Genomic DNA, 27,676 nt, shown 5'->3' with positions numbered 1-27,676 from the left:
GCTTTACGCTCAGGAATAACAGGAATAGCACGGTTCACTCAGACGAAAGAAAACATTTCTTGAACATGAGTAAAATGAGTGTGCGTGCTTCTTGATTACTCTGAAAATAACTGGTTCATTAACTTTAAAACTATTGTTAACTTGATCATATTGTTAGGTCAAATGTAAATTGACTTGTTAGGCAAACACTAACATATAGTTCTGGTTATTGGGGAAATTGCCATATAATGCTGTTAAGTTGCTGAGATTTCTGCCGTATCAGATTATAAGCACATATATATTGAATGACTAAAAATACTCTTCTGCAAGACTTTTCAATTCCTTAGACTACCAGTCAGTTTTAGAAACCATCAATGGAAACATTCCTTGAGATCTTATTAATAAATGTTCAAGACTAATTTGGAGGTGCAAACAGCAATACAAGGGCACTGACAGCAAGCAGTTATTTATTTGCACAGTAAAATGCGTGATTGTGCTTCTTGCTTAGTCTAAAATAATCAATTCATTAACTTTAAATATATTGTTAACCTGATCATATTGTTAAGGTGAAATGTAAAAACAGATGTGTTTTGGGGGGTTATATTAGTTGATGCATAGGTACACTCATGTTCACATTTGGCACTCTGGAAATTACGATGTGATTACGTGTTCTGCAGAAACCAGAAGGTATTAGAGGGTGAACTGTGACAGCAAAGCCTAGCGACAGGGCAACTAAAATAATTTTGTTTTCTCTATATTGGAAAATCTTGGTATTCATTAGAAGTCAAATGCTAATATAAAGCTTAATAAATCCTCTGAGAATGTTTTTGTCACTATGTGATTTAGATAATTTGATCCTTTGTGAACCAGAGGTAAAACTATTGAGTTAAAATGTTGGGAAAACTATGTTAATAGATGTTTAACAAATATTTTTATAGCCCTCCTCCATAACTCTCAAATACCACCATATATTTACTTTGTTGAGGAGACACCAGGATGATAGTTGGAAAGAACTTTCTTTAGGGATTCATTTGAGTTACTCTGTCATGGAATAGACCAGACAGGAGAAATAAAGGAAATCCTTGTCTTCAAAAAAGGAACTTCAAACAGGTGATTATTTTGGCTGGCCTGTTCCCGAGCACTTGAGGGATTAGGTCAGTTATCTTTAGAAAGAAGTTATTGCCCTTCCTTGAGTAAGTGGCACTGTGACATATTTTGCAGATAACCTTCACATGAATGAGATAGAGAGGGCTTTGCTAAGGACAGGCTGAATTAGGACTCGTAGACCCAGGAGATTTCCTCTCTCGGTCTGCTTGCTGCTGTTCTCATTTCCAGGTGCTGCCAACAGAAAGTGGTATGCGTGTCCCAAAGATACAAGCACAGCTGGCACGTGGCTGGCCACACATGCCAAAACAGAGGCAGCACGGCCTTTTCCAGCACACGAACACCGGCAGTGCTTACATACACCCTGAGCGCAGACAATGCAGGCTTCCTCCTGCTCTGTGTGGTTTGAAGCTAACCAGTGAATCATGTATCCTCACTAGATTCACAAAACCTCCTCAGATACTAGCATGGGCTTTTAAGTTTGACATCCATGCCCAGACCCTGGGACCCATTCCCAGTCGTATGCTCAGACCTCAGGTTCTGGTCAGATGCGAGTGGCACACTGGCTATTCAAACTTGATGTTCACTAGCAGATCATCCCCCAACCCACATCACATGGAGAACAGATGGCAGGATCACACAGAAATTAGTAATGTACGGGATTTAAAAATGAGATAAATGATCAGATGCAGGGTTTGATCAGAAGTGTCAATCACTTCTTCATCTTTCCATGCTTGTAGGTGTCACACTTTGATCCCTCCCTTTCCTCAACCTTAGCCCTTTTCTTAAACACCCTGGAACAACTTCTGCATATTCCCACAATCCCCTTAAAGCATTCCGTAAGTTTTTCACAATCCCCTAATCCCATAAAATACCCCATTGTAGGTTTGTTCTTTCCCATGAGACCCATGATAATCTTGTTACCCTCCCTCATCAGTTACAAAGTTCTAGTAGAGTCTCTCAGTAGCCTGTCAATCAGTGAGTGACCTGACAGTCCTAGTCCTTGTGATTCCTCCATTATCTCCTGTTCATGTTTCTAAGTTTATGTATCTGGGTGGTTAATTTACTACTTTTCCTGTCTTTTGGTTTTGTTGGTGGGGGAGGAGTGAAGGTGCGGGTAGTGTTTATGTTGAGTATCTGTTAGTCATACATTCTCACAAACCAGATGTCCTTTCATTCCAGGTGTCCACACATCCTTATGTTCCCCATATACTTAAAGACATCAAACTTGAGTTTGTTACTGAGTTTCTAAAAAATAGTACCGCAATGATTAATAGAAGAACTTCAAGAGACATCAGGGAATCTATGGCAATACCACCACAATTGGAAATTATTCTCCAGCTGCATCGGCATAAGCTAACATCACTTGGTCTACATCTGGAGAGGGAAGGGATGCACAAGCTGAGTAGTTGGTGTGGCTCTTCAGGATATTTACAACAGAGAAAGTGCATATGGAATAAATCACGTGTCTACCAGGGAGGCACAAATGCAACTGAGTCAAGACACAGTAAGGAAACCCTTGCCATGGATAAAGGCCAAAAAAATCTAAAAAGACCTGGCAAACTGTGGTGGGCTTGGGGAAGCAGGAAGAGGGATAACCACTTAAAGACTTGTCTTCAGGGGGGCCATCTAGGGATTCATCCATACACCTAGAGGTTCATTTCCAGGAGAGCTTGGTAAGGCACATCTTCTGGAGTGATGCCAGGAGAGAAGGTGGCTGTGAGAGGGAGCATCACCTTCTGCTAATTCAATAGAAGTCTAAGTGGAAAGCAATTCTACCTGAAGTTTTCAGTTCTAGGCAACCTGCAGGGTAGATGAGTTGAAGGCTAAAAGCTGTAACCAGCCAGTTCTTCTCATAACAACTAGTTTGAAAATTGCTGCACAAGCTTTTTCATTTAATTTAAGACTTCAGGACTGGCCCTCCTCTGTAGAGACTTCATCATAGGACAAGGTGTCATTGGCTTCTCTGAAATAAACTTTATATCAAATTACAAGAGTACCAGGTCACAGTCACTCTGAAATTCTGGTCAGTGTCACAAAAGTGTGAAGTTGGACAACGATTGATGAATTAGTCTCCTCCAAACAGTGACTGCTAGGATCAGATAATAACTTTTTTTAAAAAAATAATTAGTTTGTTTCATTAAAAATAGTTAAATAGAGTGTCTCATTTTTGTAAGAACTTTAGGGAGGACAGCTAACTATTGTGCATGCAGCTTCCCTCTTCACCTTTGTTTTAATCAGTAAGTTACTTAGAATAAACATCATAGCTCATATAAAAATTGTGCTTTGTAAAAAATTTCAAATTTTAAGACTTGATCTCTCCCCTCAGTGAAGGGTCAACTCTAGACCTTTTAATTACTGTTGCATTTTACTAAAAAAACCCACCCAAAACCCAACCCAAACCAAAACAAAAAAAACAGGAAAAAAAGGCCATCACCCAAAAATACTCTATTACGTGGCTGTAAAGAAATAATTTTAAAAGCAGAACCATAAATAGAAGTCCCAGATCAGAAAAGGACAAACAGAATGGAAGAGATTAATTTATATCTTACATTACTCACACTGATGCCCTAAAGAGTAGGTAATTCTATGTGATCCATTCCTTCTCATTTCTGAGAAGCTTTACAAAACAAATGTCGGTGCACATTTGTTTATTCTGTTATCTCCATTTATGAAAGTTTTTTAGAGGAAAGATACGTTTGTAACATCGTCTTTGCCTTGGAGGTGCATATAATGAGCCCAGAAATTGTTATGAATAAATACATTGCAGAAATAAATGAGTGGTCTCTCTTGAACTTTAACAGACTTGCACAAGAAAAATACATGTACAGAATGCCCTTCAAAAAGTTTTGGGATCACCATGGAAGTATTTTCCCAAGTATTTAACTGCTGTGCTTTTTTTTATATTAAATGGTAACTTGCCTAACCCCCTTATATCATACTTTGTCTCAGGCTGAGAGAGTGGAACTTCTGTGTAGTAACTGATGCTGGTTCTCTTTTCTCTATCAGCTTACTAACTGTGGATCTGTATGCAACACTGGATTAAGTTTCCTGCCAGACTGTTTTGCTTTTTGCTTATCACAGCTAATAGATTTAAAATTGTTTTCTGTGTCTCTTCTGACACAGAATCACCATATCTTATTCCTGACATGCCATATTTGTGTCTTCCCTATTTTACACATCTTTTGGGGAGGTACATTGGTGAAGCATAAAAAGGTGAAGAAATGTTCTCCAAAGGTAAAAAAGAGTTAATTACACAACCATGACTAGTCAAAAGATTGAATAGGCTTGAAGGACAGAAGTGAATTGTGCAGCATATGTGGATTTTTATACACCTGTGCTGTATATAAACTCCCTGACAGACTATCAGGCAGTATGTACTGAATGTAAAAGCTAGAATACAAAGCAGATGGGGCACAAACATTTAAAACTCATGTCTCTAACTTTCTAATCTCCAGCATTCTCCTAGAGAAACTGGCTGGTCGTAGATTGGATGGGTGTACTCTTTGTTTGTTGACAGACTGGCTGATGGCTGAGCCCAAAGAGTGTTGGTGAATGGAGTTACATCCAATTGTAATTGGCTGGTCACAAGTGTGTTCCCCAGGGCTCAGTACTGAGGCCAGTCCTGTTCAATATCTTTATCAATGGTCTGGACAAGGGGATTGAGTGCACCCTCAGTAAGTTTGCAGATGACACCAAGCTGTGGGGGAGTGTTGATCTGTTTGAGGGCAGGAAGGTTCTGCAGAGGGATCTGGGCAGGCTGGACTGATGGGCTGAGGCTAATTGTATGAGGTTCCCCAAGGAGAATTGCCAGGTCCTGCACTTGGGTCACAGCAACCCCAGGCAGCGCTACAGGCTTGGGGCAGAGTGGCTGGGAAGCTGCCTGGCAGAAAAGGACCTGGGAGTGTTGGTCAACAGCCGGCTGAACATGAGCCAGCAGTGTGCCCAGGTGGCTGAGGAGGCCAACAGCGTCCTGGCTTGTATCAGAAACAGCGTGGCCAGCAGGACAAGGGCAGTGATTGTACCCCTGGACTCGGCACTGCTGAGGCCTCACCTCGAATACTGTGTTCAGTTTTGGGGCCGTCGCTACAAGACAGATGTTGAGGTGCTGCAGCGTGTCCAGAGAAGGGCAATGAAGCTGGTGAGGGGTCTGGAGCACGAGTCTTATGAGGAGCAGCTGAGGGAGCTGGGGTTGTTTAGCCTGGATAAAAAGAGTCTCAGGAAGGACATTATTGTTCTTGACAGCTACCTGAAAGGAGGATGTAGGCAGGTGGGGGTCAGTCTCTTCTTCCAGATAACAAGTGACATGACAAGAGGAAATGGCTTCAAGTATCACCAGGGGAGGTTTAGATTGAACATCAGGAAAAAATTCTTCACCGAAAAGGTTGTCAAGGGCTGGAACAGGCTGCTCAGGGAGGTGGTGGCATCACCATCCCTGGTGGTGTTATAAAACATGTAGGTGTGGTGCTTAGGGACATGGTTTAGTGATGGACTTGACAGTGCTAGGTTAGTGGTGCCGACTTGATCTCAAGATTCTTTTCCAACCTAAACAATTCTATGATTCTATCATTCTCTGATTCTTTGAAAGGGTAAGATTTGTTCCACATTAATTATTAAAAAAAAAACCAAAAAACAACAAACCACAGGAAAACTGTAGAGTTAGGTTCATGAGTATACAACCTCCAGTTATAGATGATGGAATTGTGAAATTAACTTTCATTATTGAGTGCCAGTATTGAATCTTATGAACCTTCAAAGCCACATGGTGCAGAACAGAAGGTAAATTTACATCAATTAATTGTTTTATGAAAACCAGATAAAAAAGCAGTCTCCTTGAACCACTTTGATTAATGAACCTAAATGTATCACGTGCATGTATCTGTGTATATAGTTCTGTTAGAGGATATTAATGGCTGCCATCAATCACAAACCTGGTTACAGTTGATATGTGAACTGCCTTCACTGAGTCTAAATGAAAGAACAGTATAATGTTTCTTTTGTGTAGGAGCAGATAAAATAATAGAAGCCAGGGATAAAAAATAAATTAAGTATAACATTAGTGCAACATCTAGTAGCTGAGTACTTTGACTAAACTAGTTGCTCAACTTTTTCTATAAATAAGAATATAAAATACATGGCTCATTGCAGCTGTCTTAAGATAGCTAAGAAAAGCTTAATTCTGGAAGTACCTGTTTATCTATTTTCTACAAAGCCAGGATTCCAGCCACAGGTGGGATTACGTTGCCATAATTTAGATAGATGTCTAGAAGCTGTCTAAGTTTAAGACATTTTTATGAATAGTTAGGTTGGTTAAGTCACCGTGAACAAGAAGATTTCAGCAGAGGTAACAATTATATAATGAATTATCCTTTTAATGAAAATAATCTGACAATGACACTATTTTGGTGCCTATTACTAGGATAACCCAGGAACTGTTAGTGTTTGTCTATTTCATGAGTCAATATATCTAAAATCTGGTTTCCTCCTGAATGCTCCTGCTTTCTCTTCATGTCTTCCCACTAAAAACTGAGAAAGGCTCCATGTGACTACTAGTTATCTTGTAGTAAGTTGTACGTCCTCCTCTTTACTTCAGTCCTGCAGTACAAGCCTCATGGCTTAAGTTTACATGGTAATAGGAAATGTTTGGCCAGATCCCAGTGTTTGGGTACCTGCTGTAACAATAGCTATTACAGAGAGGTCTCTACTTTAAAAAATGTATGTGTGTGTGTGTACACGTCTGTCATATTATCATACACATTATCTGTGTATATATACATATATTTATGTTTAAACAATCTTATTTTCTTTACAACATAGCACAAGTCATGTGGTAAATTAAGTAATCAGGGCACTAAAGCAGGACACTAAATTCCTGGCTTCAGAGACTTCTGTCATACTCCTGACTCCAAGATTAAGTTGTTTATACTGTTTCCCCTCTCATAGTGCTGTTTATGCTGTTTTTCATAACATAACTCTTTGGGTACCGAGGACTGAATCTTACTCTTAAGTTTAGAAGTCCAAGTACCTACACCTGTGCCTGAGTTAGTCATTCTGACAGGGAGAAATAAGTAGCTCAGAAGTAGATGTTAGCAAACCACTACATCTGGTCATATGATCTCAATTTCAGCTGGTAATTTCTGGGCTTCAATTATTTATCAAAATAGACAAACATGAGTTAACTGCCATGCTAGCAAACTGCCCTTCACAGATGGGAGTAAACAGAGAGTGCTGTAATGCACATTACTCCTCAGATGTTGGAAAAAAACATGCACCAGAGCTGAGAGGCAACAGCAGAAGGTCAGCAAAAAGTGCCCAGTGGTTTATTAATAAACAGGTGTATACTTTGTTATATGAAAGATCATTTGCTGGGATTTCAGGGGGAGTTTTTTTATGCTGTATGAATACTAGCCTGGACATTCATACCTGGTATCTGAGACACAGCTATTCCTTTATCAGGGTCTTGCAGTAACCAAATGTGGAACAATACTGCAATAACTTTGTTCCAGGTATTGCTTCTGTCTAATTGATCGTTTTCCAGAAACTGCAATAAATTACTGCTTTATTAGTCACACTGGCCAGGGGTCAGTCCCATAATGTGTCATTAGATATCTTTCTGTTAATCTTCTCTCTTGCATTCAATGCAAGGAATTTTGGTTGGACAGTGAAACGAACTATCAGTTAATGCAGATTTACAGTGGGAGTTATTTGCCTTATTTTTCCCTGCACTAGATAAGCTGGTATGCTTCTAAAAAATCTTACACAATCACCTGCTGCTTAAATAATAGTTTCTAACTTTCTTTTTCATATACAGATTTAAGAATTAGATTCTGACTGAAGTGGTGGAGCTCCTGTGTTACTGTCAACATTCAGTCTTTATTCTAAGTGAATTAATATTTTCTTGGGAGTTTCCTATATATTTGCAGATGTCTTCTTTTTCAGAGGGCAATTATTCTATATAAAAATGCATGAAACATATCAGTAGTTGTGACCTCTCTGTCATTGGCCCTTGCTGATATTTTTCTCAAAGGAACTCTGTCAGCAGGTTGGGACTGAGGGAGGCTAAACTTTGTGGAAGCAAATCTATCACACAGTGAACTGTGCTTAGAGCTTGCTTATTACAAGACATAAAAAATAAATGGTTTGAGTGTGAAGCACATTTTTTCACCCAGAGAATGACTTGGGGCATAATGGACTGCATTCAGGAATCTTCTGTTATTTTAGTCAATGTTTTATGTATTTGCTTTCATTTTCTGGCAAAATATAGTCCTCATTTTTCAGGCATTTACTTTTAGTTAGAAAATAACATTTAGAAATGCAGTGTATTTCATATCTTCTAGCTTAAGCTCTAGGTTTTGTATTTGGTCTTGATCCACAACAGAAAGTAAGTTTTGAACTATGAAGAAACCCACCTGATGCACTGTCAAAGCATTCCGTTGCAGCTCAATATAATACACACAGGGCCCAGCCTTATGGGATTCGGTGATTGAAACTGTATGTCCTGGTTTCAGCTGGGATAGAGTTAATTTCTTCTTAGTAGCTAGTACAGTGCTGTGTTTTGGCTCTGATGTGAGAACAATGTTGGTAGGACATTGATGGTTTTAGTTGTTGCTGGGTCATGTTTGTACTCGGTCAAGGACTTTTCAGTTCCTTGGGCCCTGCCAGCCAGAGGGCTGGAGGGGCACGGGAAATTGGAGGGGACACAACCAGGACAGGTGACCCAAACTAGCCAAAGAGCTATTCCATACCATATGACGTCATGCTGAGTATATAAACTAGGGGAAGAAGGAGGAAGATGGGGACATTTGGCATTATGGTGTTTGCCTTCCCGAGTAACCGTTACACGTGGTGGAGCCCGGCTTTCCTGGGGATGGCCGAACACCTGCCTGCCCATGGGAAGCAGTGAATGAATTCCTTGCTTTGCTTTGCTTGTGTGTGTGGCTTTTGCTTTACCTTTTAAATTGTTCTTCTCTCAACCCTTGAGTTTTACATTCCTTTCTGATTCTCCTCTTCATCCCTCTGGGTGGGGGGAGTGAATAAGCGGCTGCATGGTGCTGGGTTGCCCACTGGGGTTAAACCACGACACTGTAACAGAATGGGATTATTATTTACAAAGAGTAGAAGTAACGGATAAGTACAAGAAGCACTGGAATTGAATTTATTTGTCTTTGTGTACCCCAAAGTGTATTGAAGAGGAGAGTAAAGGGGACACCATATCTTTTTACACCCAAAAAATCCCTCAAAATGAGCTAAATAGTAGCCATGGGAAAACACAGTAGAGTGGTAAATTGCCTCTACCTACACAGCCAATTAACATGAGCTTGTACTGGCGCTAAAGACACAAAATGAAGATTAAAATGTAAGATAGCTTCTCCATACAGCAATTACAAACCCCAACATTTACTGTGTATTAGGAAACTGAAATACCAACCATTTCAGATCAGAATCGTTATTGGGTAAAGAAACAACAACAACAACAACAAAAGTAGTCAAACATTCTATAGTTATTCAGAACAGTAATTATAGTCATTCAATTTCAAACACGTTTTGCAATTTATTAGAAATCCATTAGTTATTCAGTACAATTTTTACAATCGCCTGTAGTGATAGGACAAGAGGTAATGGGTTTAAACTTAAAAAAAAGAGTAGATTTAGATCAGATATAAGGAAGAAAATCTTTACTGTGAAGGTAGTGAGACACTGGGACAGGTTGCCCAGAGAAGCTGTGGATACTCCATTACTGGAAGTGTTCAAGGCCATGTTGGATGGGGCTTTGAGCAACCTAGTGTAGAGGAGGTATCTAGCCCTGCCCATGGCAGGGGGGTTGGAACTAGATGCTGTTTAAGGGTCCCTTCCAACCCAAACCATTCTATGAATCTATGATTTTATATACTTGACTGCCATGACATTTTATATAAATCCTGCAGTACCACAAAGGTGCATTTCGTTAGTGTACATATATGCACGCCTATTGTGTATACACTCACATAACCCCTCAAAATGTGCATTTAGGGTTGCAATTTAATATTTTGGGTTAAGCTGCATCTGATGTTTTTAGGAGTCTTATCATTTAATGCCATTTCTCAAGTGAGAGCTTACTTCTTTCAATTCTTAAGATGCTGCCAAAATGATAATTTTCTTTTTAAATTGATCTGAGTGACTACTGGGGATGAGTATATGTGGTATAATTTTCTATTTTAAAATACCAAGTCTGATTGAACTGATTGAACATTATAGTAAAATTATTAACAAAAATTGACATTAAACCACATAAATATTTATTGGAACCAAATTTTAATCTGTATCTGATACTTGATCCAAAGTGCAGAGTACAAAAATAAATTACAAAATTAGTAAATTAGTGAATAAAAATTGTACTGTGTGATACAAATGAACAGTATTTCCAAGTTAAAGTACAAAATATTTAATACGGTTTTTATAAGCTGATCTTTTTAGAAAGTGTATTTAGGAAGATCGTTGGTGGGGAAGATGACCTTGGGTAAATTGTTGGTAATGAACTGGTTGCTCACCTTTAATATTTAGTAATGGGCAGTAGCAGCTTGAGGGTAATGGGGTCCATTCACACCAGAACTTGATAAAACTTGGTAAAATCTTTCTGAGTCATATTTACCTGTTGTGCTAATGGCTGATGGCGTGTATCAAGCCTGACACTACAACATGCAGGAACCGTGGGGTTTGTTTCTCAGTAGAGTGTATGCTGTGCCTCAGTAGGGACTTCCCTGTCTGCCAGCCAGAAGTGAATATCACGGGTTTGTGATGAACAGGTCCAGAGGAGCTGGGACCTGGAGCAGTATCAGTGCGAAATGTGTGTGCGTCTGTGTGTGTGTGCATTCACACCTCAGGATACAAATCTTAGAATACAAGAGTGCTGACCACTCACTGTACCTATGCTGCTGTGAAAATACATTTTTGATTACATGTCACTGAGCAGTGTATTTTTTGTCACCACCGTGCTGAAATTTCCTTGTGGCAGGCAATGTACAATACTAATGGCCCTTTTTTTCTGTCTTCCAACCTCTAGCAGCTAAATATTCTTGTCTCATTATTCTTATATTAATAATGAATAACCAATGTATTTATTTCTTTGTATAATATTGTTCTCCTAGACCTCCTCTGTGTTACATGCATATATATCCAATTGTACATACCTACAAACACAGAAAAATCTACTGCAAAAGTTTCTGTAGAAATCCTCACCAGCTAAAAACCAGTAAAATTGCCACAGGTAATAGGATTCAATATATCACTGGCTCTGTTAATTCCTTTATGCTTAGTAACGTGAAATTGAAGACATATCTCTTCTACACCCCTTTCTCTCACCTCCTTAGCATCTTGGGGCCTCTGGTGATACTTTTAAAACTTTTGCTTTTATTATTGTTCTACACATCAAGAAAGATACATCGTGTAATGCAGAAACTGCAATGGTTTGTTTCTACTAGAAATTTTACAAAGTTACAGAAACAAGAGAGCAGTCACTTGAGGTCTGTTTTGTCACAATAGCCCAACACCAAAAGTACCAAATGGCATGCTAATGTTAATGATACAGTAAATTTCTGGGTTTCATTGGGTTGGTTTTTAATTTAAGTTATTCATCTGAGTATGTATGTGTCTTCATTTGTGTTTGAGTAGATTGAATTGCATTTTTATGAAGCTTGATCAAGTATTTTTGCAAAAGTACGCGCTTTTAAAATCTTTCTTAGCTGGCATGTATAATCATTTGATTTTGCTTAAAATTGCACCAAAATTCTAGAGACTTCTTGGCCTTTACTGTAGCTTTGGATGTTCACAACCACATCTTTAGCAACCATTACAGGCCAGTTATGTAGTATCAGTGAGCTCAACATACTGAAGAAGGTGGCTGTCACCTTAAAAAGCATGGCTACTGTAAGAAAATAAAAAGGGAGCATATCACTGAATCAAAGGTCCATCTGTGTATGATGGATGTCAGTATCCCGTTTCTGGTATTGACCAAAAATAGATTTGTAAGTAAGGATACAATTACAGCGGAAACAACCATGTCACTGAAGTGATGCAAAAAACCAACTTGCTTTTCTTTTGTAATTTTTCTAATTCCTTGACACACAAAACCTCACCCAGAGAACAAAAAAAAACCAAAAACAAAACCAAAAAAACCCCCACCCCAACTCAAAGGAAAAAAACACCAAACCAAACAAAAAACCAAAAACCCAAAAAACAAACCCAAAGAAAAATAGAGAAAAGAAAAAAAGAAAGGAAGGTATATTTAGAGAGTCAGGTCAGAAAAAAAAAGTTGTGGTTGGTTTGGGTTTTTTTTTCTGAGTATGCATTTATATACTCAGGTAACAATCACACATATGTGGATGTTGTATTATTTTCTAAAAGCTTTGTTTAAAAATTTTCTTTGGTTAAGCCTCAGATCTTTTTTTTTTTTTTCTTTACAAGATATTTCTTTAATGTAAAAATACCCAATTTGAAAGACTAGGAAATATTTTTGGTTTTATCTTTCCCATATTTTCTTTCTTTTTTCAGAAACAAATACGGAAATGTTATGTTTTCAGGTAGGTAGAGAACTCCTTTCTTTTTGTCTACTTTCAACTGTAATTCTTTGCAGAAACTACACCAGTGTGAAATGTTTGGGAATTGCCTTACATCCTATGAAAATATTAACTCTATTTCAAAATGAAATCTTGTTGAAACTGTTCTTCCTTCACTTGTACAACATATAGAATGCACATATGCAGTTTGACATTGAAATGGCACAGCACTGCCTTGTTTAGCAAAGTTAGCAACAGAGAAAATAATAAGCCAGGTCTTTAAAGCCAAAAGTGCTTCCGTCTTCTCCGCTTACACATGCAGTTCAAGTTGCAGTCACATAATTGGGTCTCAGATACCTGAGAAATTGCTTCTGTCTCTCTCTTTCTCGAATTCCCATGCCCAAGTTAAGAACTACTATTAAAGGTCTCACTTTCATTCCCCAATTGCTCAGAAAGCTTCACTGTAGCACCCTAGCAATTTGCTTCCTTTTATCTGTTGATTTTTAAATGTGTTAAGTCAGAGTTAGAGAGTACAGAGCTAACCTCTTTCTCTGTTTTTTCTTATGGATGAAGTTGAACTATTTTATGGTATATAAAAAATGTAATTCAGTATATCATATTTAGCTCAATGTTGTATAATCACCAATTATACAGTCTTACACATTTATTATTTTTCACTGTGTGTGCATACAAGAGGATTCTCTTGTGATATATTTATTGCTCACAGCACTGAAAAAACACAGAGAAGCTGAAGAGATTTGAGGACATAGTCTTGTTGGGTTCTTCTCTGGATTTCATCTCAGCTGTAGTTCTTCTCTTTTCAGCAGGGTAAACTTGAATGACAACTGAGTTACAAAACCAATACAGGCAGACAGATTAACCTCTTGCCTCATAAAGACCAAATCTACATGTAGTTTTGAAGGAAATCTTTCTTATCGATAGCTGTTGGCATCAATAGCTATATTCATTGCATGTGTCTATGTGTGTGTTTATATATGGTCTGTGGTGAAAATGTTTTATTATTTTTTAACATTTTTTAACATTCATATATAAATGTGGTAGGGTTTTTTTTTCAGAAGGGAGCAGACTTTTATATCACTCAACCTGAATAAGAAGATTTTAGGGAAGCTGGACATTCAGCATCCTGAAAATCAGGTGCTGGAGAAAAATTAAAAAAGCATCTAAAAGTAACAGTGGGTTTCATCTCTAAAAACAGCCTCTAAAAGTTAGGCATAGCTTCTGACCTCCTGCACAGTCAACGGGTAAAAATGAGTGTCGCTACATCTGAGTTGTTGCTTTAGCTGCCCACCACATCTCAGTTATCTCTGAGATGCATGATGTTGTAGCTTTGTGAACACATGCACATCTCCACTTCCTAACACTTGTTTCCCAGGCTGATTATGCCCAAGGTGAAATTACTTGTGCCCTGTTCTATCATTTCTGAGGTCTCTCTTGTTCCCATCATCCTGCACCTTTTCTTTCCAAGCACTGTTGGCCTCTACTGCACATTACTATGAGTTGTGTTGTTCCAAGTTTAAAGCTCTCGTCATCAGTTCAGCCAGTCTTTAGCAAAGTTTATCTTGGCCCCACTTTGTCAGGAGCATCCCATCTTCCCCTACCAGTCCTCCATCCTCAAAGTAGATCCCATGGTTGTAAAAGCCAAATTCCTGTCAATATCACCAGCTGCCCAACCAGATTGTTGACCTACAGGTGCTGAAATTAATATAAATGTATGACTTCGGTGTGACAGGACTCAAAATCAGGCAAGGTTTTGAGGTAGATCTGTTCAGATTTTCTCCAGTCCAAAGACAGAATAATATTTAAACCTCAGTTTAATTTTGGTTTTACTAGATTAAAGCCTAGACTATATAACTCTGAATATAGAAAACCTACAGTTTTCTTGCAGTAGTAAAATAAACACTGCCAGAGAGATCTCCTGAGTACTGGAACTTCATTGCCTGTGCTATTAAATTGTTAGGTCTCTAGCATGCTTTTGTCCTAGGAGAATAAGTAGATGCCCTGCCACAGCATTAGTAATGTTTGGATTTAGCACAAGTTAAGACACCTTTCTCAATTGGCAGCACCCATTCAGCCACCCTGTTTTGGAAGCTAGGAGAGTATACGAGTATAGTCATAGGCCATTCCATGCTGAAGAACAGTTTAGGGAGCATTTTGATTGCCAGTTTAAATGTAGTAAACATGATTAAGAAAAGCAGAATAAAGGGGGAGGGGGGGGCAGGGGAAGCATTAGAAGCTACTTTTCTACCGGTTGTGCCCTTGCAGACAAGTTCCAGCTCTCAGCCACTGAAACTCAGTTTTTTGAATTACAAGGAACTATATTCACTTCTTTCTAGTTTTTAGGAAATTCTCTCCATCCTCTAGCTGACCACTTCTTCAAAGCAGTTTCACAGCCCATGCACAAAATGTAAGCTTCCAAATCTTTCTTTGAGTCTTTCAAGCCTTTTCTGTTTGGGTATACTCAGCTAATCTCACCCACATACTTCCACCCACTTTTTTTATTTTCTTTTGTTGTTTGGTGGTTTGGGCATTTATTTATTTATTTACTTACTTATTTATTTAATTTCTGGAAGGTTCCATGCATCACAGTGACTTATTAAAGGATGGTAATCCAAAAACATACACACATATGATACCTTTTCTTAAGTAAGGCATTAAGCCCAAGCTAATTAGCTGAATTCTCAGCAGGGCTAAATAGCTTGGGTGGAGCTCCATGGTAAGAGTTATGTTGTCTTTGGTTCCATAGTAATGGTGTTTGGGCCAACAGGTGCTCTGCACAGTCCTGTACTCAGCAGGGTAAAATCCTCCAGTGTGCCGTCAGAAATTTGAATTGCAGCAACCATCTTGAAAAACTTGGCTGGTTTATATCTTCTATGTGACTTGTGCTGCTGCCTTTTCCTCTAGACATGGTGTTTCCCATTCTAATTCCATTAGTCATTTTAGAAACTTTGTGTGAATGCTCAAGCACAAAAATGAGCTGGCAGGGCATTGCAGCAGGTGCACAGCCACTGTGCTCTATCATGTATAACTTTACAGAGACTACAGACACTAAAGACTTTGTTAAAATGATTATCTGTAATCCTAGACAGGGGGTAGTAGGCCAAAATTTTTTGTCTCTGTTGAAGAAGAATCTTGTTAGAAACTAATCCAAGTTATTGATGGGTCATTTGTGGCTCATTCCCATAACTGCAGGTCTGGCTTTTCATGACAGATGGATGAGTTGACATTCTTGCTAGGAACTGTGCTCCCTGCAAATACATTAGTATACATACATGGTATTTTGCCTCTCTGAAGTCTTGAACGTCTGTTTGGATGGCATTTTGCCTATTCACAAGTCAGCACAGAAGTCAAGCAATGGTAGGTTTATGTGGACAGTTGGCATTACCCTGCAAATGTCACTTTTTTTTCAAGAATTCATCCTGTGCCAGTATTGCATATTGGCACCACATGCCTCTTTACACCTAATTACGTGTTGACACTTACATGACAGAACAGAAATGGTTGATCTGAGGAGGGAAAGAAAGGTTGAAATATATGATTACTTTTACAAATACAAGTAATATGTTTTCAGACTTGTTGGAATGTCAATATACAGGAGGAGTCATGACCTTTTCACTCTCTCATGTTCAAGTAATTTTCCTAAAAAGTAATGATCATAAGTGTCCCCTTTATTGGCACAGATAAATGTCTGATAAGGCAAAGTCTTTCGAGTAAAAAGTTTGTATTATGCATGTAGTGAACTTTTAAGGGGGGAAATTGAAAAATAGAGTTGTTCTATTTCTTGTAAAATCAGGATAAGAAGTAGTTTTCCTGTTGTAAAATCCACTAGAAATAAAAAATGGGGGTAATATACCTAAATGTAGCACATGGATAACTGGTTTTGGGACTTCTAGAGTTATGCTCATTCTTTTCTAGAGCTTTTTTCCATCTTATCCATATACAGTCCAACAGGTAACAAGAGAGAACTTAAAAGCAATTCTGTACAGAAATACCTCTACAGTTACTGATACAGTAGCGGGTCAGCATCATTAGCATGTCCCTTTCTTCCTCTTTTTCTTACTCTTCTTGTTTGGTTTCTTGTCTCCTCTTTTCAGTATTGGCAGTGTACATCTACTATTTGTATTGTGCTGGCTGAAAGACCCTGATCCAGTTAAACTGGCTAATTTTGCTGAAGACTAAACAAGACCCCAAATAAACAAAAGTGGATAGCTTTCTTTTGGATTGGTGAATGGTGGATCCAAGCACCAAGACTGCAGCAAGGAAGGCAGAGGACCAAGGTTCTCTCAGTATTTTGGCATCAGTGAACTATTAGATTAGCTCAGCAGCTCATAGAAACACAACTTTAGGTGCTTCCCTGTAGACCAATGATACCTTTGGCTTTTTACTTTGGCAGGTAGCTGACTTTGGGGAATTAATTAAGCCTGACCAGGATTGTTACTCAAATTAACAAGATAACCACTTTCTACGGAGGACATTTGCTGAACTGTTTCGCAGCCTCCTCACAAACAGGTCACTGTCTTCCCACAAATCTATGAAGACAAGTAAGCTCTTCCACATTCACTGGAAGACAACCAGAGAGTGTCAGGTATTGCAACACAAACTAGGACATAATTTGCTTGCAACAGAGACAGTGAAGACCTAAATAACTTCAATGTGTCTGCTTAAATACAATTAAACTAGCTTGGATGCTCACACCCACATCACTTCAGCTAATTCTGTGATGAAGACATAGATGTACTTAATCTATTTGAAATAATAACAATACCATTATGAATATAAATATAAATCCAAATAATTATTTTCAGAATCCAGTTGCTCAAACTTGTTCTCTTTCAACTTTGCTAAATTATTTAACCCTTCCATTCCTCCCAGAGTCACTGAAGGAAAGTAAACAGGAGTGAGGAACATGTGTCTTACCTTTTCCCTCATGCTAATTTGTGGGATGGATTGACCACAAAAAAGAAAATAACAGCTTCCTACAAAATGGGAGCACAGCAAATGCATAATCTTGGTTCATACAACCCTTCTCAAATGCTTGTTGTTATACCTGGGTATTCTTTCCAAAAGTGATGTAAAGGTATAACTGTATTTTGAAAGCAAGCTTTTAATATGGGTTCCAAGCAGTGACAATATGACTTTGTCTTAGAGATCTGTGGAAAAGTTAATATAACAGTTATAAAATAAAAACTTGCCTGCAAAACAGCTGCTGTTTTTTTAAAAAGGAGTTAGTCCTCCTTCACCAGACACCTCACATATTACCCACATATGTGAAGCAGTCTTTGAGACTGATTTATCCTGTCTAACTATAGGCATTAACTTGTATGCCTTAATGGGGTGTTTGATCTAAATTAGTAGCTCAGACTTTCTTGATAATAAAGTGAAAGAAGCACTTCCACATAGAGGAACCACTTTGCAACGGTGCCTATCTCACTTCAGTGTCAGTATAGAAGTCCTGGGCTTTTCGTTTTGGCACTGTAGTGGAATTAGGTGGGATAAATGTGGCTATGTTTCTGGGTTCATTCTTAGTTCATTTCAGTATAAGTAAATTGAGTTTGCCTAAATGACTTGCACTGCTTCCGTCAAACAATCTGGTTTATTTGGCCTGAAATGGGCCAGCAGTAGTCATGCATCCAGTTATCACATCTCAAGTAAGGAGTGATAACTAACAGCTATGGAGCTGTCATCTGCTGAATAGCTCCAGCTGTTCTGTAAGCAAGCATCTGGCTACATCCCAAATTAAAAAACCAAAAACCAAAAAAACCCCACATAAATCAGGAAACATTCTGAGTTCTTCCCTTAAGCAGTTATTTTGGGGCATTATTTTTGTTAGGTGTAATAATGTGTAATGTAAAAAGGCATTATTTTTGTAAGATGCTTAATATTTACTTAAGTTCAAAAGTCTAAGAAAGCAGAATTAAGTATGTATGATCTTGTGTAACTGGCTTTTGTACAGCCTTAGGTACTGCTGTAAGAATTGACCACAACAGTCCATGCTTACAGAGTATTTTCTTTGCAATATATTTCTTTTCAATAACAATTTATTATAAAATAACCATTTAAAAATTACTTCAGTAATAGTTTTGCCTAAGCTTCTTTAAAAGTAGCAAAAAAGGAGGAAAAAAACCCAAACAACCCATGTTAAATATTTGCTCAGGTAAGCAGGCATGAAGTTTCTGAAAATTGCCCATTTTTGTGAGAATTGGTAGAAATGTGACTCTCAAAATTGAAGATTTAGAGAAATACAAAGATTGGGGGCGGGGGGGGGGGGGAGTGGAAATGCTGGTTGGTTGGAGAAACGTGGCTATTATAGCTCTTAAACTGCACAGGAGGCCAGATCAAAGAATGGTATAGGTTGGGAAAGAATGCTGTAAAAAGGCACACTGATGAAATATAAGCTGCATATTGCACTGGTTCCCATGGCTTTTCCGTGATTGCTGTGAACTTCTAGGGACCTCAGTGGGGTTTGTGCCTAAGGCAATAAGGATGAGAAAGTGTAATAACCCCCAATATAAAATCCCAAGAATCCCAGTTTCTAAGTGGTGTTATCCTTCCTAGATACAATAGTGGTTTCAGGGGATTTACTTATGTCCTGCTCTGCCCTCAGAGTATCAAGCAGGCATTTTTTTACAAATGTCACTTGGAAATATGTTCCTTTTGTGACTTCCCGTTTGGTATTACAAGTGCCCCAGAAGTCTTCTAAAGTGATGCAACTGAGCTACTGCAAGGCCTAGAGGGGAGTGAGAGGAATGACATTTTAAGGGGCAAGCAATTTTTTTATAGCAAATTCTAAAGGTGACAAGAGCTTCTGGACCAGAATTAAGGAGGTTGCTTTGACAAGTCCAGCTGCATTTTTCTAGGACTTATGATTGATCAATGGTGGGTTGAGAGAAGAGAAAAAAACTATCCAAAGCTATTGAAATACCACTACCTAAATATTCATTGGAACATCTGCTGTTTCTTGGTATGATAATATATTGAAGCAATTCATACCTAACCTTTCTCCCAAAAAGGCCATGCTCTTTAAAATCTAAAGCTGAATATGCACTAAAAATGTTGTACTGCTTCACTGTTCTCTCCTGAAAGTTATGCCAAATCTGTACGGGAAGAGAATCTTTTACCTACATAATTATCTCCATTTCTGGAGACAATCTACATAAATGTATGGCAAAACATCACAGTGTTTTGAAGATACCTGACACTGATACAAAACCAATACACAGTCATGCTTTCCTCATTTGAAGAAGAAGGAAATATTAGAGTGTATTCTGGGTTTTTTTCAGAACTGTCAACAAGTACTGATTTCCAACTAGCATTCTTGCCTTTGGAGTTCACGATGTCAGTCTGTTTGAGAACTACCAGGGCTTAGAAGGCTGATGAGATTGCAGATTCACTCATAAATTCATTAACATATGAGTAAGCTTTAGAAACCCATAGGTAGGGTTTAGAAACACACAAATGGGCTTTAGAAATAGCTGTGTTCTGCTATTCATTCAAATGCAGGCAGTCTGCCTCCAGACAGGTCTCAGATGGCCTCTCCTCATGCTCCCTGGTTAGTCTGGAGGATGCTTCCTGCAGCTCTTTGATGTCACAGCTGAACATGCTGTCCCCACCAGCAAGGCAGTAGGTATTAGCCCCAGAGCAGTGTGATAGTGGGAGCAATGGACATTCATTTATGGACTTCATGATCTTTTGCAGTATCAAACTTTTCCAGATTTTTTTCTAAATACTACAAGTAGCCCAGGCCCTTGTAATGTTCATATTTCCTGTTTCACAAGCCTCATTTGAATGTTACTACTCTCCCAAATGAGAACTGTAACAACCTTGTTTTGCCTACCCGCCTGCCAAGCTAATGAAGAATGGAACATTCAGCAAAGTAGAAAATCCATATCAGTATTACTCCAGATAATATCACTTCATAAAGAGCTATTATATCTTGGTATAGCCTCAATATGCTGTGAAATCCATACCTAATATATATATACAATAAGAAATACAAGTGTGAGATTCATCTTATCTAAATTTAACCATCAAAAACTTAAACACCAAGCTTAATAATTTGATTTCCTTCTTTAGAGAATACAGAAAGAAGCACCACTGTTAAAAAGCGTGTGACCGAAGGTATTTTCTGCAGAGTGTGCATTTAGATGTTTAAAAGTACCTATAGACACCTGTAATTAGGAGAGATGAAAATATTTCCTTTCAGGTAGTCATGTATCCTTCTAAACAGGAGAGAAGAAGCTGGCAGTCTAAAGCACTCCTATCCCTTGCTTGACAAAAGAAACAGCCTAGGGCGACTAACTTAGACCAGCTGACATACCTGACACAGTATGGCCTAAAGATCCTTTCTTCTATGATTTCAGAAACGTACAATCATAGATTCATTTGGGTTAGAAAGTACCTTTAAAGGTCATCTAGTCCAACATTCCTGCAATGAACAGGGACATCTTCAACTAGATCAGGTTGTTCAAAGCCCTGACCTTGATTGTTTCCAGGGATGAGACATCTACCATCTCTCCAGGCAACCTGCACCAGCATCTTACCACCCACATCATAAAAAATTTCCTCCTTAAATCTAGTCTGAATCTATCCTCTTTTAATTTAAAACCATTGCCCCTTGTCCTATTGCAACAAGCCCTACTAAAACATCTGTCCTCATCTTTCTCATAAACCTCCTTTATATACTGAAAGACTGCAATGAGGTCTCTTCAGAGCATTTTCTCCAAGCTGAATAACCCCAACTCTTTCAGCCTTTCCTCATAGGAGAGGAGTTCCATCCTTAGAACTGTTTTTTTTGCCCTCCTCTGGACCTGCTCCAACAGGTCCGTGTCTTTCTTGCACTGGGGACCTGAGAACTGGATGCAGTACTCCAAGTGGGGTCTCACCAGAGCAGAGGGACAGAATTACTTCCCTTGACCTGCTGGCCATGCTTCTTTTTATGCAGCCAAGGATATGGTTGTCTTCCTAGGCTGCAAGCACACATTGCTGGATCGTGTCTGGTTTTTCATCCACCATTACCCCCAGATCCTTCTCCACAGGGCTATTCTCAACCCCTTCATCCTTCAGCCTGTATTGATACCAGGGGTTGCTGTAACCCAGGTACAGGACCTTGCACTTGACCTTCTTGAACCTCATGAGGTTCATATGGACCCATTTCTCAGGTTTGTCCAGGTCCTTCTGAATGGCATCCTATCCTTCAGGCTTGTCAACCACACCACTCAGCTTGGTGTCCTCTGCAAATTTGCTGAGGGTGTACTCAATCCCACTGTGTATGTCATTGACAAATATATTAAACAGTACTGGTCCCCATATGGACCCCTGAGGGACACCGCTTATCACTGATCTCTGTCTGGACAGCGAGCTGTTGACCACTACCCTCTGGATGCAACCATCCAACCAATTCCTCATCTGCTGAACAGTCCATCCATCATATCCATATCCCTCCAATTTAGAGAGAAGGATGTTGTGGGAAACAGTGTCAAAAGCCTTACAGAATTCCAGATAGATGAGATCCATAGGTCTTCCCTTGTCCACTGATGTAGTCATTCCATCATAGAAGGCTACTAGGTTGGCCAGGCAGGACTTGCCCTTGGTGAAGCTGTGTTAGCTGTCTCAAATCACCTCCCTGTTCTCCATGTGTCTTACTATAGCTTCTAGGAGGATCTGTTCCATGATCTTCCCAGGAACAGAGGTGAAGCTGTCAGGTTGGTAGTTCCCAGGGTCCTCCTTTCTACCCTTTTTTAAAATGGGTGCAATGTTTCTCTTTTTGTAGTCACCAAGGACTTCACTGGACTGTCATGACTTTTCAATTATCATAGGGACTGGCTTGGCAACTTTAAGTTCAGGTTCCTCAGGTGGTCTTGAACCTGATCTTCTCTTACATTGGGAGGAACTGTGCTCCCCCAGTCCCTGCCTTGAGGTCCATCCACTCGAGAGGTGTGGGAAGAGAATTTGCCAGCGGAGACAGAGGCAATAAAGTTATTGAGTACCTTGGTCCTCTCCTTGTCTGTTGTTAGCAGTTTGCTGGTTGTGTTCCTCTGTCGGGGTGCACTTTCTTTGACCTTCCTTTTCTGGCTGACGTTCCTATAGAAGGATTTCTTATTATTCTTTGTGTCCCTTGCTAATTTCAGTTCTAGACACGCTTTGGCCTTCCCGACCCTATTCCTATGCAACCGGGCATCTCTTCCCAGGATATCTGTCCCTGCTTCCACTGCCTGTGCATTTCCTTCTTGCTCTTTAGTTTGACCATCAGGTGTTGACTCAGCCATGCCAGTTTCTTGCCTGATTTCTTACACCTGGGGATCAAGAGCTCTTGTTCTTCAAGATCTGCCAGCTCTGTTCTGTCTCTGAGGGCAGTTTCCCAGGGTGCCCTATTGACTAACTCCTTGAAAAGCTGAAATTTTGCTTTTCCTAAATTCAGAGTTGTGACTTTACACTTTGCCTCATCCATACCCCTCAAGACTGCAAACTGCACCAGCGCATGGTCACTGCAGCCCAAGGCTGCCTCCAATCTTGATATCAGCTGTTAGCTCATTTGCATTACTGTCCAACAGGTCCAGTGTCTCCTGCTCTTGTAGGGCTGTCTATTACCCGGCTTAAGAAGTTATCTTCAATGTACTCCAGAAGTCTCCTGGATTGTCTACAGCTTGCCATGCTACAGAAAGTTTAGGTGTTGCTCAGTCTGGACGAAGTCATTTGGGAACTATTATACTTTTGCCTGCAATGTAAACTTTCAGACAGATTTTCTGTGGAACTTGCAAATCACTTTGCTTTTTGCATTCTCTCATCATGCTGGATTTCTGATGCTTGAAAAACCCATCTTCATCATCTCTGTATCCGAAAAAGACGAAGTACCTTTTTACAAAACAACACTCATTTTTCTTACTTTAAAATTCCTTTTCACTCCAATCAGATGTTCTTTCCAGGTTTTGCGGAAACACATGGAGTCATTTAAGTTGTGAAGTTATCTTCAATCTCAGAATTTGTAATAGATCATTTACTACCTACTGAAACATCCCTGGGACACTCATGACTCACAAAGGCATTCCTTTGGTCTGAAACCCCTGTGGGTGTCACAAAACCAGTTCTTTTTTCATCTGCAAATGTTAGTTTAATCTGGTGACATCCAAATGCCAGAACCAAACTAATGAAATATTTGCTTCTGACACTTTAATGAGTTGATCAGCTAAGTGTGCAAATGGGTAGCTGCCTCCAATTGACTGAAGTTTTCTATAGTCAGCATAATCATTTACTTACCATTTGATTTATTTTTTGTTTTAATTGTGATTAAGATGTTCAAATGTTACGTAGATTGCTTAGCTAGGCCAGCTTTCTGAATGTGATTAATTACCTTTTTACCATTATCTTCTGTATTGAGAAGCTGCTTCATGGGAACGCTCTAGGAGCACAGTCCAGCCTTGCATTTAACATTTTCCTCAGTCTTATTCTTGGGGAACACCAGAGTAACCAAGGGTTAAATCAACTGATCTAATCTCTGCCTTTTCCTACCCATAGGTCCTTTTCTCTAATACTGTCTTCAAATGCATGATGTATAAAGATCTTAAAGGCATCAGTAATGTTGGACACTATTCTATGATCTTATTTCTAATTACTTATACACCCTGTGTGATCATAATGGTTGCTTTTACCCAGAAATCCGGTTTTAGTCTAGGTTGAAACAGAAGTCACAAATAGGTCTTTATGGTTTCAAACAATTCAACAAGTTCATTGCAACTGTCTTTCCTATACATTATGCTTAGCTGAAGGAATTAATCTTGTTCACATAGTAGCTATGGGAAATATTATAGCTGCAAGAATCTAAATTTCCTTGTACCCATTCACTAGAAGTATATGAATACTGTTTAAGTCTATTTCTTTATTATAACATAGGTTTTTAAAATACCTTTCATTGAAGTACATTCTCAACAGAACTTTAAAAAGATACTTTATCCTAAGAAATATCCATTAATATGCAAAACTCCCTGATTCTGCATGAGATGTTTTTCTGTTGTCTATACTACCTGGCTGATTATTAGCAGTAACCTATGTAATTTCTTCAATACACACTTCCTTCCTTTCAGCACTGCTTGTTTTCCGTAGATCAAAGCTGGTTCACATTATGGGTTCAGCATCACTAGGCTTTTCAAGTGTCAGTGTCCCCAAGCATGTAAATGAGTACTGAGCAGTTCTGTTAGTTGTTGATTGTATTAGTAACTTCTACTTTTTTTCTGGCTTCTGGCTTCCGTATGATTGGGTAACTGGCTCTTCAGTGGCCTTCTCCATTTGCAAATGCCATCTGATTTAGTAACCATTTGGAAAAATGTCCCTTTCATCAGATTTAGGCTTTCTAAATAAGCTAGTTTAGACACTGAGAATAGTCTAGCCACAGTAGTATAGTACGCCACGTGCTAATTTCTTTTTATTTCCTTCTCACTGAGAAGCTTGTTTGCAGCTAGTCTCTGTATGTCTGTATCATTTCTCAGCATAGATATACTATTTGCCCCATTCCTTTAAAAAACTATTAGGGTAGAAGACAAGGACATTAAGGGCTATGGAATTAGCGCTGCCATGAAGTAGAGAATGAGACTGAAAATATAACTTTGAGGATAATATTGTTTACCCTATCCCAGTAAATTTCTTAGACTGTTAAGTTTCTTGTTAGAAAAAACCCTATTCTTAAGGTCCCTCTGCCACTTTTATATCATGTCTGGCTTACCTGAAGGGGACAGAATGAAATGCAAGCGCTTCCTTTATTTACTTTGTCTTAGGGAAAAACAAAGACCTGATTAAAGAGGAGTATGAGAGCAAAAGTCTCTTTGGGCTCTGTTCTGCAACATAACATCTCAGTGGTTGCTGGAATCACAAGCTCCTTGAGTCCCTTACACTGTTAGTTATAAATCTTCTTTAGACTCAGGAGCCTGGTTTAAAATCCTAGGAGCTTAGAAATGCTACCTTAATGCTGTTCCCTCAACAGTACTGAGAGGAAAATGGTCTTTCTTACCCTGTTTATTGCAAGCTGTATTCTGAAGCCTTCATTTACCTCTGGCAATCATGTAATTGAGCCAATTTCTGTGAATGTTCATTATTTAGCCCTACATTCAGAGCTTCTGAGAGACAATATTTAAAATATATCAGATGCTCAACAGCCATAACATACTCGATTGAAAAAATATCCTAGCCCATACTAGAAGTTTTGGGGTTCAGTCTAGTAATTGTAATTCAGACTGATTAAAGCATATGGATGGAAAAGACACAAAAGTGCGAGTTATCTTTCTCTCACATAGAAAATACCTGCTTTTTATAATGAAGATAGTAGTGTGGAGAGGCATGCTGATTCTACCCTCTTTTAATCGCATTATGAACATAAGAGGAAGGATGCTTGTGCAATGGGATGGCTGTATATTCATCCTGTTACATATTACAGTTGGAAGTATTAATAGGTGGCATAGATCCTTCCTCAGGAACTGGAATCTCATCTGTGGCTGCATAAAACCTCAGCTGTATGGACCAGAATTTTGTAACTGCCTAACAAGGGGGGAAAAAAAAAAAAAAAAAAGAAGCCATTTCTGTACTGAGAGATTTGGACTTTCTTGATGTATTGGCTTATAGGTGGTGTCACTTTAAGTAAATGTTGGAAAATACTTAATGTTAAATAGATTTTTAATAGAGCAATAGAACAAAAATCTGTGTCCTTTTAAGAAAAGATCTCCATAGATGCCCTTGATTCTTTTTGGAGAATATATTGTTTCATTTGATCTGCTAAGGAATCTAATACATTTGTAATAATCTAAATTTTAAGTTTTAATAGAAGAACATATATTACTTATTTTAGTGCTATCTTTTTAACTTGGAAAGCACCAGGATAAAAATGGTTGTAAAACTACTAAGACATGTAAGGTTGATTTCTTATTTTGACCTTCAAAAATTTGGGATCTAGTTTGTCTATGTGACAGATGACAGCAAACATTCTCTTTCCCCAGATCTCTCTGGACTGTAAGGGAGGAAAGTGGTAGGAAACCCCAGATAGTCAATACTGAAGTATAAAAAGATACTAGCATGATAATCTCTGCTGTTAACTACCACTTTCATAGAGGTTATATTTTTAGGATAAGAAAACGGTAATATTGGTCTTCTGAAGATAGTGATCAGGTAACAAGATCTAATCTGATGTTCATAAGTACAGATAACTAGCAGGATTCTTTTTTCTTTTTATCCCTTGATTATTTTTTTAATTCTTTGCAAATAATAAGAATTTACATGTTTCAGAAGACTTTATTTTTAGTTTAAAGAACTGAGGCAGAGGAGCTGGCTCATCTGTGACTGTAAAGACTGGTATCTGCACTCAAAGTCAGAATGTAAGATATCACTGAACCAGTGCTCTTGTTCACTCATGTTAGTCATCAGATTTGTCATAATAATAATAGGAAAATCTGATTGATGGTCATTCATTAGGTAGCTATGGCTTCAAGGTCAGCATCAGAATGTGAATCCTGTGCTCATGCAACCTCTTATTATAAAGGTGTTGTAAACTAGTGTCTGTATACACAACATATTACCATGAAGAGCCACATAACCATGAAGTGGAATGATTGTTTTTTAACTCTGGGGCTTCTATAGCAAACAAAGACAACTTGTTGCAATGCTGAGGTGTGAACTAATACTTGTGATTCAGCACCGGCCTCGTTCATGAGTACAATACATAAATCCTACTGAAATGGTTTTCTTTCTGCCAGGTAGAATCTATCAACAACAAATGACTGGAAACTAAATTTTCCAGTAGCTTGCTCTTTTATACAGTATTTTCAATGTGTGTAGACATGCATGAGCCAGAATGATTTAGCCATTCAGACTGGCAGCACTTTACATACTATTTGCAAGGAAGTAGGTGATTGTAACAAAGTGCCAAGCATCAGAGGGTCTTGCCTAGGTGTATTATTTCTATCTTTTTTTCACTGTGTGCACTTTTACATGTCTGGCATTTAAGTGGTTAGGAAGTTCCATTTCAATAAGGTATTTGAAAATCCCAAGATGCATTCTGTGGAATTTTC

At 38.7% G+C, this 27,676-nt stretch overlaps 1 long non-coding RNA gene across 1 annotated transcript in view; it reads left to right on the top strand.

Annotated features, from left to right (window-relative positions):
• Window positions 1–181: 181 nt before the first annotated feature.
• LOC308059127 overlaps window positions 182–27,676 on the top strand; it is a 63,019-nt gene continuing 35,524 nt past the window's right edge. The window contains exon 1 of the long non-coding RNA XR_013926141.1: window positions 182–27,676. This exon is cut by the window's right edge and continues 18,074 nt beyond it. This is a non-coding gene — a long non-coding RNA (uncharacterized lncRNA).

Source organism: Falco punctatus, assembly GCF_963210335.1.
Source record: "Falco punctatus genome assembly, chromosome: 2".
NCBI lineage: Eukaryota > Metazoa > Chordata > Aves > Falconiformes > Falconidae > Falco > Falco punctatus.
Note: the sequence above shows the minus strand (reverse complement) of the source record. Positions and strands in the feature narration are given on the sequence as shown.